The sequence below is a fragment of the Bos taurus genome, chromosome 10 (genome assembly GCF_002263795.3).
Source record: "Bos taurus isolate L1 Dominette 01449 registration number 42190680 breed Hereford chromosome 10, ARS-UCD2.0, whole genome shotgun sequence".
Lineage (NCBI taxonomy): Eukaryota > Metazoa > Chordata > Mammalia > Artiodactyla > Bovidae > Bos > Bos taurus.
In genome coordinates this window covers 2,295,835-2,311,370 of record NC_037337.1, presented here as the reverse complement: position 1 = coordinate 2,311,370, position 15,536 = coordinate 2,295,835, and the positions used below count along the sequence as shown (strand labels likewise).

General features: G+C 38.9%; 1 long non-coding RNA gene across 4 annotated transcripts in view; it reads right to left on the bottom strand.

Moving 5' to 3' along the window:
- LOC101903289 (uncharacterized) overlaps nt 1–15,536 on the bottom strand; it is a 72,395-nt gene that overhangs the window by 35,211 nt on the left and 21,648 nt on the right. For all 4 annotated transcript variants that reach the window (XR_009496112.1, XR_009496109.1, XR_009496110.1 and 1 more), the window contains 2 exons: nt 15,097–15,263; nt 14,248–14,650 (listed from right to left, as the gene is read on the bottom strand). This is a non-coding gene — a long non-coding RNA (uncharacterized lncRNA). The remainder of the gene's footprint in view (nt 1–14,247; nt 14,651–15,096; nt 15,264–15,536) is intronic.

The window sequence follows — 15,536 nt, the reverse complement described above, 5'->3', positions numbered from 1 at the left end:
TATTATAATGATCAATTAAGTGGCCTGAGTCATAAAGGTTACATGTGTTCTGCCAATTCATTCAGAGATATCAGGAATTGGGCTAGAAGTGAATGATCGTGAAACAAGCAGCTATTATAATTCAGATGCAGTTCACTCTAGAAAAAGGATATTCCAAGCTCTTTCCATACTTACTTAGTTGTTTATAGGCTTTTGACTCTAACAAAATAATCTTTGCCAATAATATGGCACCACCATATGCTTGCAATGAGAGAAACACTATTTGGGGACAAATGGACTCAAGAGAATTAACATATTTCAAAGCCTGTCAATATTACCAAGAGGGAGTCAGACTTTCTTTATATAGTGTCATCGTCTTATACTTTTTAGTTAAAATAGATCCACTAATCTACAGAATGCTTCTAATTTCAACTCTATGTAAATAGAAAAGGAGAATTGAGTTGGGCCTCTTAAAGAAACAGAGCGTACTTAAGCGAACATATGACTCTTTCTTTATTCACCTTTTTGAAAAGGTGAAATAGCCTCTGTTCTCTGTCTTTTCCTTTCTGACATACTGTTCAGTTCAGTTCAGTTGCTCAGTCGTGTCTGACTCTTTGCAACCCCATGGACTGCAGCACACCAGGCTTCCCTGTCCATCGCCAATCCCCGGAACTTGCTCAAACTCATGTCCATCGAGTCAGTGATGCCACCCAATCAGCTCATCTTCTGTTGTTCCCTTCTCCTGCCTTTAGTCTTTCCCAGTATCAGGGTCTTTTCCAATGAGTCAGTTCTTCACATCAGGTGGCCAAAGTTTTGGAGCTTCAGCATCAGTCTTTCTAATGAATATTCAGGATTGATTTCCTTTAGGATGGACTGGTTGGATCTCCTTGAAGTCCAAGGGACTCTCAGGAGTCTTCTTCAACACCATAGTTCAAAAGCATCAGTTTTCTTTATGGTTCAACTCTCACATTCATAAATAACTACTGAAAAAACCATAGCTTTGACTAGACGGACCTTTGTTGGCAAAGTAATGTCCCTGCTTTTTAATACACTGTCTAGGTAGGTCATAGCTTTTCTTCCAAGGAGCAAGTGTCTTTTAATTTCATGGCTGCAGTCACCATCTGCAGTGACTTTGGAGCCCGAGAAAATAAAGTCTGCCACTGTTTCCATTTTTCCCCCATCTATCTGCCATGAAGTGATGGGACCAGATGCCATGATCTTAGTTTTATGAATGTTGACATGCTGGTGACTTTAATATTCACAATTCAAACAACCATAACTCAGAACAAAGTTTAAAATTTGTTGTATGTGGTTGAAAAACAAGGAAGGGCTCTGCTGTCATTCTTATAATAAACTTTGAATCTGTTGTAATAAACTTTTGGCATTTTGTTTCATGGATTGATTTCTTATTTGAACAAATATTCCTTTCTAGAACCCATTAATTATGCACAAAATCATTAATTCATTTCTTTAGTCCAAGCCCAGGAAACAAACTTTGCAAAAGTTCTCTAATCTTGACTGAGTAGCAAACCATTTAATTTTGCATGTGCTAATAAGAGAAGTAGGATGGTGTAAGATGGAAATGAGGGATATAAAGCTACAGAGCCTATGTAACCATGGACCTTTCTCTTGCGTTATGACTTGAATAATCTTACACTTGACAGAAAGGGCAAGAAAGAAAATAAGGGTGATGGTTCTGAGGTCTACTTTTTTCTGACTATTAGAAATTACTGTACAACTTAATCTTAAAATTGGAGTCATGACACTCACTTTTGCCATTTTATCCTTAAAGTCATAGACTGAAAATTATTATTAAAATTATTATTATACTTGTCCATGGATCCCTGAATCAATGGTATTAAGTGGATGGGAGATGTTTCTGAGTTAAGATTAGGATCAGCAGTGTATAACAGAAAATCTTAAAATGACAGTGATTTAAACAATATAGATATGTCTTATTTCTCTCACACACAAAAGAAGTACAAAGATCTAGGGCTGACGAGGTGACTCTACAGAGTCATCAGGAATCCACAATCTTCCCATGCCTCTGTGTTGTCATCCCTATGATGTGATCTTTGTTCATAAAAACCCCTACAATCTTCTAATTACATCTACCAGACAGCAAATAGAGGAGACTCTCTTAAGGGAACTCTATCACCAAACTTGACTTAAGAATTACATTTATATCTCATTGGCTGAAACTTAATGACACAGCCAAAGTCAGTGGCAAAGGAAAGGCTGAGAAATGTGCCTTTAGCTGCGCAGCAACACACCCAACTAAAAATGTGATTTCCTATGGTCAAGAAGCAGAACATATGTAATGGGAAGTGGCTCACAGTTTCGGTGAAAAATATTGCAGTAAGTTAATTCTAGAAGGAAATGTTAGAGAGCTGAAAAGATTCTGTGAAATAATCCCTAACCTTTGAGGAACCTGTGCTTGTGTTCTCTAAGTTTTCTATTTCTATGGGTAATGCATGTAATATACACAGGTTATATTATCAAATCCATGTTTTGATAATGCAGGACTTGCAAAAACTGATCACAGAAGGGGAAGGACATATGAGAATTAAGACAAGATGCCAGACCTACTACTGTTGCCAGACCACTTATCTGCTGACACTCTAGAAGTTCCACGTCATTACTGTGGGCATTATGCACATATAATATTTCATATTCCACTACATATTCTACTTTCATATCCCACTACAAACAAAAGACAAGGTTACATGCAAGGGCAAGGTAATTCCAGGTGCAGGGGAGACCCATCCATCTAACACAACCAGAAAGATGGCTCTAGACCTGCAGTTCAGTTCATGGAAAAACCTATTTCCTAGATAGCTTAAGAGAAAACTTATGTTTAGAATAACACATCTGTGAAACACAACTTTGCCAAATACCATGATAAAAGTCAAAGAATGCTGAAGAAGCACTGAGAAAAGTCATAAATGAAGGCAGAACTCAGGAGGAAAGACCTATGGATTGACAATACTGAGAGTGTGGTTGAGAAAAGTTTCCAGCCCAGATGCCAAGTGGAGGATTCACACTGGCTGAGGGCTCTGCTAGTTCCTTCTCTTCTCACAAGGTTAGTTTTGAACCTGTCTCAAGGTTTAGCAGAAAAGGTATGCAATCTATTCACCTGTTGCTCCAGAAGAAGTTTAAAGCAAGGATCAGATTCATGTCTGTCCATTCATAAAGGCCAAATGATGAAAATTTAAATGGAAACAAAGGGAAGAATCACAGACACCCACTTGTAGATCTCAGAAAGGACAGCTCCTTCATGGTCTTTTGTTCTTTGCTCCAGCTGTAAAGGAATCCCAGGTCAGGTCCGTACCACATGATGCTGACAGTGGTTCAGTGGCCCTGAATTCCCTGAGTCTTCTCAGGGATCACTGTGAAAACTGCAACCTTTTTGACTTTACGGTTTTATTTAGTCTCACTCCAAGGAGTGGATCCCTTTTTCTCACTGACCTGAAACAACCCCTCTGCAGCTGTGGTCTTGAGAAAAATCCTCCGTAAAGTTTCTGACAAAGACAGAAATGGAATCATAAAAGAATCTGAGATGTTCCCTTGTCTGAGATCCCAAAGTCTCCTCAGATGGTTGAGTGAGAGCCAAGAGTGGAGAATGAGGGGTCAGTGTTTGTTCTCAGATCTGAGCCACCCTGCAGCCCCACCCAATGGCTTTACTCCCAATGTACAAAGAGAAGAGTACAGAGATTCAGACCATGTATATCACTAACACTTTTGTAAGATGCTAGCCCCTCCCCCAACTTTACCTCTGTATCTCAAACCTTTCCAATATGATTTCTAGTTTCCTAGGCTTTGTCCTACTCTAATAACAAATCTAGGCACAATTAAAGAGGACTGATATGCGATAGCTCTTAAACCACCTGCCTGTGGCAGGCCAAAGACAATACTTACCCATCCTCTTATGGATTCCATCAAGCTGTACTGGGAATGCTCACAGGTAGCCACTTACAGCAAGCTGCAGCAGAGACTAGTGAGTGGAGATGGGCTTGGCTGTGAGAGCAAACTAAGAAATCAAGCCAACCTTCTGCTGCTGCTGCTGCTGCTGCTAAGTCACATCAGTCGTGTCCGACTCTGTGCGACCCCATACATGGCAGCCCACCAGGCTCCCCCAGACCTTGGAATTCTCCAGGCAAGAACACTGGAGTGGGTTGCCATTTCCTTCTCCCTTATTTGAATGACTTCAAAGCAAATATGCTCAGAAATACAAAAACTAATGTTTTCATCTGATTGAATACATCTATAATTTGGCCTTGGCACTTGAACTCAGTTATCTCTAAAACATGCAGGTATTTCAACCTCCTGTATTATATGAACTCATAGCTTTCTAAGGAAGGCAACAAATACACACCAATTTTGAGTAGTGAAAGGAAAACATGTTTTCCTAAATCCAGAAATATACTTATTAGCCATTAATGGAAAAGTAAAGCATCCTCCTTTGCTATACAATTGGATATCAAGCTTCACCTGTTGGAAGAGATGGAATCCATTTACAGCTATGAGCATAATATAAAAAGAGAATGTACCTAGAGACAAAGACTTTCAGCTATTAATTTATTTAAAAGTTTCTCAATCTGTTCATCAAAATGTAAGCAACTGAGACTTAGAGTTTGTACCTTTTTTTCCAACTTCTATTTATCCAGAATGTTTAGAAGGTAAGGTTACTTAGCTTACGATAACACTACATTATAAGGTTCTTGTATTGCATTATACAATACAATAATCTCCAAACAAAGTTCCTCCTCCTCCTCCTGGTACAATCTGCCTACATTCCCAGCTACTGTGAAGTGAGTTCACCAGAAGTTTAATGGAAGTACTATAGGCTATTTGTAGGTCTGATCCATAAAACTCCAACAGACCATCCTCTGTGCTCTTATCCTTCATCAGCTTAATGAAAATAAATACAGTGACTTTGAAAATTACATGGTAAAGATGGTAGAGCCATAAGACACAGAGAGCCTGGGTCTCTGCATCAAGGCTCTTAGGAAAGCAGTCAATCAGCTATGCACAGGTCTGATGGGGTTCACTCTTCATTCCTGGCATGTGGCAATTTTCCTTTTCTGGGCTCTGCTGTGATATAAAAGTTTTGAACTCTACTTCATTCAGCATTTCTATATAACTGCATTAAGAGAACATTACACATTGGTTAGCTCAATCTACCATGTCCCTGGAATGAGAACTATATTAATATGTGTGTATTATTAGTGCTCTGGTAAGTATGGAATCAAGATTGCCGGGAGAAATATCAATAACCTCAAATATGCAGATGACACCACCCTTATGGCAGAAAGTGAAGAGGAACTCAAAAGCCTCTTGATGAAGGTGAAAGAGGAGCATGAAAAAGTTGGCTTAAAACTCAACATTCAGAAAACGAAGATCATGGCATCTGGTCCCATTGCTTCACGGGAAATAGATGGGGAAACAGTGGAAACAGTGTCAGACTTTATTTTTTGGGCTCCAAAATCACTGCAGATGGTGACTGCAGCCATGAAATTAAAAGACGCTTACTCCTTGGAAGAAAAGTTATGACCAACCTAGACAGCATATTAAAAAGCAAAGACATTACTTTGCCAACAAAAGTTCATCTAGTCAAGGCTATGGTTTTTCCTGTGGTCATGTATGGATGTGAGAGTTGGACTGTGAAGAAGGCTGAGAGCTGAAGAATTGATGCTTTTGAACTGTGGTGTTGGGGAAGACTCTTGAGAGTCCCTTGGACTGCAAGGAGATCCAACCAGTCCATTCTGAAGGAGATCAACCCTGGGATTTCTTTGGAAGGAATGATGCTAAAGCTGAAACTCCAGTACTTTGTCCACCTCATGCGAAGAGTTGACTCATTGGAAAAGACCCTGATGCTGGGAGGGATTGGGGGCAGGAGGAGAAGGGGACGACAGAGGATCAGATGGCTGGATGGCATCACTGACTAGATGGACGTGGGTTTGGGTGAACTCCGGGAGTTGGTGATGGACAGGGAGGCCTGGCGTGCTGCAATTCATGGGGTCACAAAGAATTGGACATGACTGAGTGACTGAACTGAACTGAACTGAATTGAAGTAGCAAGACTGATAATTGAGGTAGTTTGGGATCTTGCAGTGCCTCTTGTCATAATGATAACATATCATATTTCACTGCATCTATTACAATTGACTCTGCTTGATTGTTGGATGACTTGGGTTTCCTACCCTCACAAACATCTGGGGATTGGCCTGATCACAAAAAGAGTTTATACTTTGTGTGCCCCTCTTGGGGGAAGGGGATATCTCTACTTGGAGCACAATATATTCAAGTGATCTGACCAAAGTCTCTGAGTAGGATGCAATCTTTAAAAATTGTACTATTACTTGTTAACCTGCAAGAGAGAGGGAAATTGCATAAGAAATAGCGTAGACACATAGAAGAAAGGAGAGAATGCATAGTGGTAGAGCAAAAGAATTGTTCTTAGAGGTAGCTGCAATCATAGTATAGCTGGAAGGTAGACACTGTAGATTCACCATCTACTAGCTGGGTAACCTTTGGCAAGTTACCAAATTTCTCTAAATATCAGTTTTCATATCAGTGAATACAGAATGATAATATTAGCTACCTTGTAAATTGTTATTTGGGTGAGACAACACAGGTAAATTACTTTAAATGCAGCCTGGAAGAAAACAAGTACTAAATATATGCTAAATATTATTATTTAAAATTATGCTAGAAGTGAAGGGGAGGCAAAATGGCAAAAGTGGCTGGTTGCTGGAAGCACCTGAAAAGGCATCTTTCCAGCCCTCTTTGGCACTCAAGCCTGTTATTATCTAATCATTCACCACCTCTGACTTAGCTGACTCTGGACTCTCAAGTCCAGTCCTTGCTTGAAGTTGAGAGCCATGAAAACCCACAGGTCATGGGGCAGAACTGGGCCAACTCTCCCCTCTGAGGTCCTCCATACCACAATGGTCACCAGGGCTCACTATCAACCAGCCGCCACCACCACTTTTTGATAGACTCAAAACCCTTATGATTCCATCTCCAGTGCCAGTATCAAGGCTCAGATACACACAAATGTGCTCCTGAGTTCCTTAGATAACTTACAGAAGCCACTTTGAAAAGATCCAGCCGTTGGCTTTGAAGAGCATCTTTTTATCTTTTAATAGATGCTGTTCTAAAGGAAATGGCAACCCACTCCAGTATTCTTGCCTGGAGAATCCCAGGGACGGGGGAGCCTGGTGGGCTGCCATCTATGGGGTCACACAGAGTTGGACACGACTGAAGTGACTTAGCAGCAGCAGTTCTAATGAAACTTGGTCATTGGTACCTTTAAGTACGTAGTTGGTCCTCAATAAGTGAGAGCTATTACTGGCACCAGTTTCTTTAGTCACTATGCTATTTACTTAAGGTCTTTATCTACATTTTCATATGATTTCAAACATCCTGACATTTTGTGTTTGGCCCAAACTCCATGAGGTTTAAAATTTTTAACACAAATGAGATTTATGAGTCACTTCCCAGCAGAATCTGCAGCCTTTAGCATCTCTAGTGTGAGAGAAATGACCCATAACAAGATACAAAATTGAAAAGGAACAAGCAATCAGTTTCAGAAGAAGCTGCAGAAGTACAATAAATGAAGGAGAAGAGAGTTTCTGGTATTACAAGAAATGGGGTATTTGGAGAAGTGAGATCCTGGGAGTAGCATTACTTATGTCTCAGTAGACATTCTCTGCAATATTATCCTGTGGCCTTGGCTGGCTTCTGTCCTTCCATTAGTCCACTGGGTGGTCTTGGCTTGACAGAGATCATGACCATCTCCCATACATATTTCTTTGTTCTCTTCTCTCTTGGGCAGGCCCATTACATTAGAGAATGTAGAAAAGCAGAGTTGGAAACTGATCTCTGGACTGACAAGAGCAATCTGAACCATCTCATCTTTTTCTATTCCTATTAAATCAATCACAAGCGCAAACATTCGCCCACATTCTTTGGAGCTCAAAGACAAGGAGCCAGACCAGAAGGAAATGAGGCCAAGGCCATAGGAAGATATTTTCCCATCTTTTCTCAGTTTTCTTCTCTGGTCTTTGAGTTTTGAGTGTGAGCCATAAAGAGAGATGGACTCTATTTACTCCAATGCCTGAAGGAAGGGCCGTGGGTAGGAAGGGGCCTTTGTCAACAAAGTAAACTAGACAAACTCTTATTCAGTGATCCATCCAAAACTCTGGGATTTGTGACCAGCCTCACCCCATCTCCTTGACTTGATGGTAAGGCAGCTGAGCTCCAGTCAGCAACGCCCAAATTGCCATTAATGTGAAAGATTCAATTCTACTGCTTAGAAACTGACAGTACTGAGAAACTATCATCCTAAACATTTCACAGTGACTTCCTGGTATACCATGATTGACATCATGATATGTCTTCACATGACTTAATAGTATGGTATTATCCTTACATCCATATTGATACTCGTGATTCAGTTCTTATTATGAGGTCTTAAGGGATAAAGATATTCTCTTGATTAATAATGCTGGGCTAGAACTGACCTTTTCAAATCCACTTTTATTCTAGTCATTGCTGCCGTGATACAGACAGAGGATACCTGGAATAAAACCCACTCTGGCTGAGTGCACAAAGGTCTTTGAGCACATATTTAGTTCTAGTTTGGACAAAGATATGAAGAAGAAAATAGCCCCCTCTTGTTTCCACCAGCAGTCCCCCACATCACTGCCTTCAACACGGTTTCAAACAAGGGCTTTCCTCCCTTATTGAAAAGGCAATTAAGTAGAGCTTCACCAGAGAGGCCCGTACTTTGATTCTGGAACTATTACTTGAGCTTCTTTCTGTAGCATCCATCCTTGGACAATGAATGAACTAAGATTAATTTCTAGCTTACACAATGTCCCTTGCACAAGAATATGTTTGCACTCTAGAATATTGACACTGGCAAATCAAGCCAGACTTTTGGCAGGTTTCTTGGATAAACACTGCCAAGCTGGCTAACTTCCTATTCTAGTCTTTTTTGGAAAATACCTAGAACACTTTCCAAGAAATTAGTTTAGGTCAGTCAGAGTTTATTCTGGATAATACTGTTGGTTGTTGCATAAGAATCTAAGTCAGGATCGACTCCCTTTCAGACCCAAATCAGTTAATACTGATATATCACATGGGCTTTTTTGCTCAGAAGGTAATACAAGTTATATTTCCAAGAGACTCAAATTGGCCATGATCTCACTACTGACGCTGAGGCTTTGAGGGGACACTGATAATAAGAGAAACAGTACTCTCCAAATAATTTGGAAAGCTAAGGATTTCTCTGTGTCCACTCCTTTCCTGTATGGTGGAAGCAAGTATTCTAGTGGGGAAGACCACAAGAGGTCAATGGCTGAGTTTGAACCTGGTTCTCACAGTTACTAGCTGATTATAGGAGCTAGATCAGTGGGCTACAGTGTTCTGTGGACCAAAGTTCATGTCCAGTTTCAACAAAGCTAAGGCTACTTGAAACTTCAGTTCATCATAAAATGGATGCTCCTAGTCTAACAACAATTTAATTATTTTGATAATTTTGATATCAAAGTTTTTAGTTGACAAAATTTTTTAAATTGGACATTATGTTCGAGAATCAATAATTTCCCAGTAATGTCAGTTACTGGACTGATTCTATGGTCATTATGCTGTAAATTTGTAATGGAAAGTAGTCACTTTCCACTTAGGTTAACTGAGGAACAATATTTACAGTTCTGCTAGACTCAGAGACTGCTGATAGTGATATTGTCATTGAGGATTTAATTTTATTTTTTCTACTTAGCAGTAATTTACTAAGGTAAAGAATTATCATATACCAGAAGATATAATTTTGATGAAACAATGTCACAAACTGAAGCTTTGTGCACTGCTTTAAGAAAGTGCTTTCTATTTTTTAAAAAACAACTTAAAATTGTTCTACATAAAATTAATGATTTTCACAGTCATAATGAGCTATCACACAATTTTACAGACTTTTCAAATTTCAACATGTAAACACATAAGTAGATTTTCTCTTTGTGTCTAGGATGCTTCCCTATATTTTGAAAGTGAATATTCAGTTATTGATAATAAACTCAACTAGTGTGTCCTGTTTAACTGTCATTACACAGATTAGATATTATTATACCTTGATGGTTCATATTATTGTTTATCAGAAATATTTCCAGAAATGTTAAAAAGCTTGAAGGTCTTCCAAAGGCTAAGGTTGAAGACCAACTCAAAGAGAAAATTTTGGTCAAATCTTTAGATTGAAATTAAGCTATGTAAAGCTGGGCAGGTTTTTTATCTTTTGAAGCTTTCTCTTCTTCATCTGAGAAAGTGGGACATCACTCCTTCTCTCCACTTCTTGCTTGACTGTTGCAAAGATAAGTAAGTGTTAGTCACTCAGTTGTGTCCAACTCTTCGTGACCCCATGGACTGTAGCCCACCAGGCTTCTCTGTCAATGGAATTCTCCAGGCAGGAATACTGGAGTGGGTTGCCGTTTCCTTCTCCACAGGATCTTCCCAACCCAGGGATGGAACCCTGATCACTTGCATTGCAGGCAGATTCTTTACCCTCTGAGCCACCAGGGAAACCCTGGTGCTACACAATAAATGTGTAAGTTCTTATAAATTAAAGGTAAGTGCTAGACAATAAATGTATAAGTCCTTAAATGTTTATGTATACAAAATGTGCTATTCTGATTTACTTCAGAAACGCCAGCACATCTTCTGTTACACAAGCATAAGAACAAGGGCTGCGTGTTGGTGTAATTGATGCTTGTAGATGCTTTTTCCTCAAAATCTCCTTGCCAGGAACCCATCATTAAGCCACTTTTTGTAGTGCCGAGTGTGTTACTTTCTTCCCCAGACACAACCCACTTCTGGCTCTGACTGCTTCATGCTGGGTCTGTATAATTAACCTCAGTAGCGCTCTGTCTCGGGGCCACTCTTTACCATTCTGTCCAGAACACCAGGGCCAGGTTCATCTTCCAACAGATTTTTATCGTATCACCTTCAACTCAAATTCTGCTCCCCTACTGCTTAGATAAAGTCTGAACTGTCTTCAAAGTCCTTCCTAATTTGGTTCCAGCCTGCACATAGAATCTTACTACTTTCTTTCCTGGTCGGTATGAGCCAATCAGATATTTTGTTTCCCCTTCACATGATTTTTTGCTTTTCTGAGTCAACATCTCTCTTTATACTGTGTCTTTGACATAAAATGCCCTTTCTCCTTTCCTCTGAACAGAAATCTTGCCGGTCAATTCACCTCATTCTCAGAGCTTGTATTTATATATAACCCACGTGTGTATTCATGTGTGCAAGTACATATCTATAAATTTCACTTCATTCCAACTACAAAAATAATACAGGCTCTTTTAAAAAATTAATATATAAAGCTATGAGGAAGAAAATAAAATTTATTGGACTCAATCTTAAGGCAACCACTATGAATATTCCAGTGACTTTCTTGTACTTCCATATGTACAAATATATGTATATATTTGAAAAGATAGTGAAGTCGCTCAGTCGTGTCCGACTCTTCCCAACCCCAACTGTAGTCTGCCAGGCTCCTTTGTCCACTGGGATTATCCAGGCAGGAATACTGGAGTAGGTTGCCATTTTCTTCTTCAGGAGATCTTCCCAACCCAGGGATCAAACCCAGGTCTCCCACATTGCAGGCAGACTACTCTTGAGCCACAGGGGAAGCCTAATGTATATTTAGCTCAGTATATAATAAGATTATACCTGCTTATCATATTCACTTTTAGGTGTAAATAATGATTTGTTTTTGTTTTATTGCACAGCTTCCTCCTTATCCTCTTTTTCCATCATTTCCTCTAACAAACTCAGCTCAGGTAACTGATGTTAAAAACTTGCTGTATATTTTCCTTGATAACAAAACTTGATGTATATGTTATTTATCATATGTGTACTATATGTTATAAATCAATGTTTAAAGTAGTCTCATATTATAAATGTATAATGAAAATTCTTCCACTTAACACAGAACTAATGCATTAAAACTTATATCTATTTCCTTTGTTCACAAGCCACAAATAAATATAATCTTATATAAATGCATGCTTATTCTCATAGTTACCCTTTTTTTTACCATCTTTATTTGCTTTCTTTTTTTCTCTATCTTCCTTTATTTGAGGTGTGGGCATTCATTCTCTTCCTCTAATTCATCCTTTTTGATGGCTGCATAATATTACATATACACATATCTCTCTATTTTACTAGCTACCTGTCGAAGGCTATCCATTTTGTTTCCAGTTTTTTGGTACCAAGATAATACTACAGTGAGCATGTATGTGTATGGTTTGTGTGTAGTGTGTGTGTGTGTGAATTCTTGATTTTAATTTGATATATTAGATTTCCAAGTCAAAAGAAATACATATTTCTGACTTTAATTGATATTAACAAGTTGCTTTTCAAAAGGTTGTAGAATTCATATTTTCATTGGCAATGCATCTTTATACATTTATCTGAGTCTTATCTGAGAATTAATGTGATTCTTTTACCGCCATTTTAATTTGCATTTTCACAACTACTATAGACTTCCTCTTTAGTGAATTGCCTATTTCTATCATTTGCTCACATTTAAATTCTGTTGTCTTTTTCTAACTAGTATGTAAAAGCAATTTGTATATTACTGTAGAAGGCAGCCTTCCAGAAAGGATCCCAGTGACTTTGCATGCTAGTATTCATGCTCTTACGTAATCCCCTCCTCTGAGTGTGGGCTCTGTCTAGTGATTTACTTCTAAAGACTAGTATATAGCAAAAGTGACAGGATGCCACTTCTGTGATTATGTCACAGAGACCATGACTTCCATTTTGCTCATACTCTTTCTGTGGCTCTTTTATGTGCTTTCTCTGATGGAGAGGGCCACCTGGCATGGAACTAAGGTCGCCTCCAGCCAAAGACCCGTGAGAAGCTGAGGTCCTTATTCCAGTATTCCTCAAGGAAATAAATGCTGCAAACATTAATATAAGCTTGGCAGCAGATTCTTCCCCATTCAAGCCTTCAAATGAGACTGCAGCCTGGCTAACATCTTGACTGCAATCTTGTGAGGGACCCTAAAGCTGAGGACGCAGTTCATTTGTGCCTGGATTCCTGACCCATGGGCTTCCCTGATAGCTCAGCTGGTAAAAAATCCACCTGCAATGCAGGAGACCATGGTTTGATTCCTGGGTCAAGAAGATCCACTGGAGAAGGGATAGGCTACACACTCCAGTATTCTGGGGCTTCCCTTTTGGCTCAGCTGGTAAAGAATCCCCCTGCAATGCAGGAGACCTGGGTTTGATCCCTGGGTTGGAAAGATCCCCTGGAGAAGGGAATGGCTACCCACTCCAGTATTCTGGCCTGGAGAATTCCAAGGACTATATAGTCTATGGGGTTGCTAAGAGTTGGACATGACAGTGACTTTCACTTTCACTTCTGGATCCACAGAAACTGTGAGTAACAAAGGTGTATTGTTTTAAGCTGCTACGTTTGGGGGTTATTTATTTGCAGAATTAGATAACTAATACAATTACATATGCTAAATTTGGGGGGCTATATATTGCAAATATGTTTCCTGATCTTGTGTTTATTGATTTTGTTTATGACATCTTTTTCTTAAACATCTACTTTTTCTTATGACATCTATTAAGTTAATACAGGATTAAACTTTTTACATAATTTATTATGTCTATTCTTTTCTTGGCTTTTAGACTTGACAGAGTATTAGGGTTGGGATAGGATTAGATTTAGGGTTATCAGGTCACTCTACTCTCTAAGGATGGAAATAAACATGTTAGCTACAGATTTTCTTTTAAACATGTTTTAGAGTTCTTTCTTCTGGATTTTATGTTGGCAAAAAGTTTCCCAGTTTCCTAGTTCTTGCTTTCTTCTTTAATTTTTAAAAAATAAGGTAACATCTTTAGGTACAATTATTAGGTAATAAATCACTCTCCCTTGGAAAACAATATTACTTTCTGTGCTGTAGGCAATCACAGCAAATATTGGGGGTTAAGTTGTAAAGTCAAAAAGGAAAGTGATAATCATGTTTTTTTCAAAGTAATTCTAGAGAATTTCTTAAATTGAACATAGAATAGACTGCATGTGGTTTGGCATAAAAGTTCCTCTAAGGTAAAACACACAATAATGTACAGGATATAACACATTGTAAACATGCAAAATATAATCCTACAGGGTATTAAATTATGGGATAGTAAGATAAGAAGAAGGATGCATTTAACAAAGCAGGAGGAACAATGATGGTGAATACTCACCATGCATCCTGGGTATTCTTGCCCAGCTCTGATAGTAATAACGTTGATCACCATCATGACTGATGCTGACAACAAAGATGAGTTCACTGTCTGTGAGATGAGATTTGAGATGATAAAGATGGGTGTAGTACACACTCCAGGGATTCATTTTCTTCCTCCTGGACAACACTATTGTAGGTCATGTGAGCAGTGAAGAGACTGGCAGGCAGAATTGCTCATAAGATTTAAATTGTTATTTTCTCAGCTCTCACTTTTCTTCTTGCTCTCTCTTTAGTAGCTCATCTATAATTAATTTCATGGAAGTCAAACACACATTTATGCTTTTCCCCTGTATGTGGTATAAGCAGTTCAGCTGACTCCAAGCGATAGTCAGTTGACAGATTTCAGTGTTGGTGACAACATCCTGCAAAATGGAAAAAAGTTCATCTGTGGTGTTCACACTTGGAGAATTTGCTTGTTTTATTTCGTTTGGTTTCAATTTCTATTCAGTAGGAGGAAAACCAATTTATACTTTATGGTTATAATACATGGAAATCTGGATTAACTGATATGATATTTCTACAGCAACTTACTCCAGGGTTTTTTTTCACTTCTTACAAATTGACATGCTAGGTTACTGCTCGGGTGAACTGAGGTTGGGGAAATGGTCAGTGTAAGTTCTCTGAGATACTGAGACATGATGTGGAAGATAAAACCAATGGAACATCTGACTTTCATGGGAGGAGGGTCTCATTTTCAAATGCAAGGTGCAAAGTAGGAAAGGGATGCGAATAAGATCATCTGTACCATTTTTCTAGACCACATAAAATGTGTTAATATACAACGTTTGTTTTTCTCTTTCTGACTTACTTCACTCTATGATGCTGTCTAAGTCCATCCACATCTCTACAAATGATCATTTCATTCTTTTTATGGCTGAGTAATATTTCATGTGTATATGTCTCACATCTTCTTTATCCATTCCTCTGTTGATGGACATTTAAGTTGCTTCCATGTCCTGGCTACTGTAAGTAGTGCTGCAGTGAAAGAGAAAACAAATGTATGAACACCAGTGGGGGGAAGGGGCAGGGTGTGATGGACTGGGACGTACTGGGATTGACATATGTACACTGTTGATACTGTGGATAAAGCAGATAACTCATGAGAACCTCCTGTCTAGTCCAGGGAACCCTACTCAATGCTCTGTGGAGAACTAAATGGGAAGAAAATCCCCCAAATGGGAAGGAAATCCAAAAAAGAGGGGATATATATATATATATACACACACACATATATATGTATAGCTGATT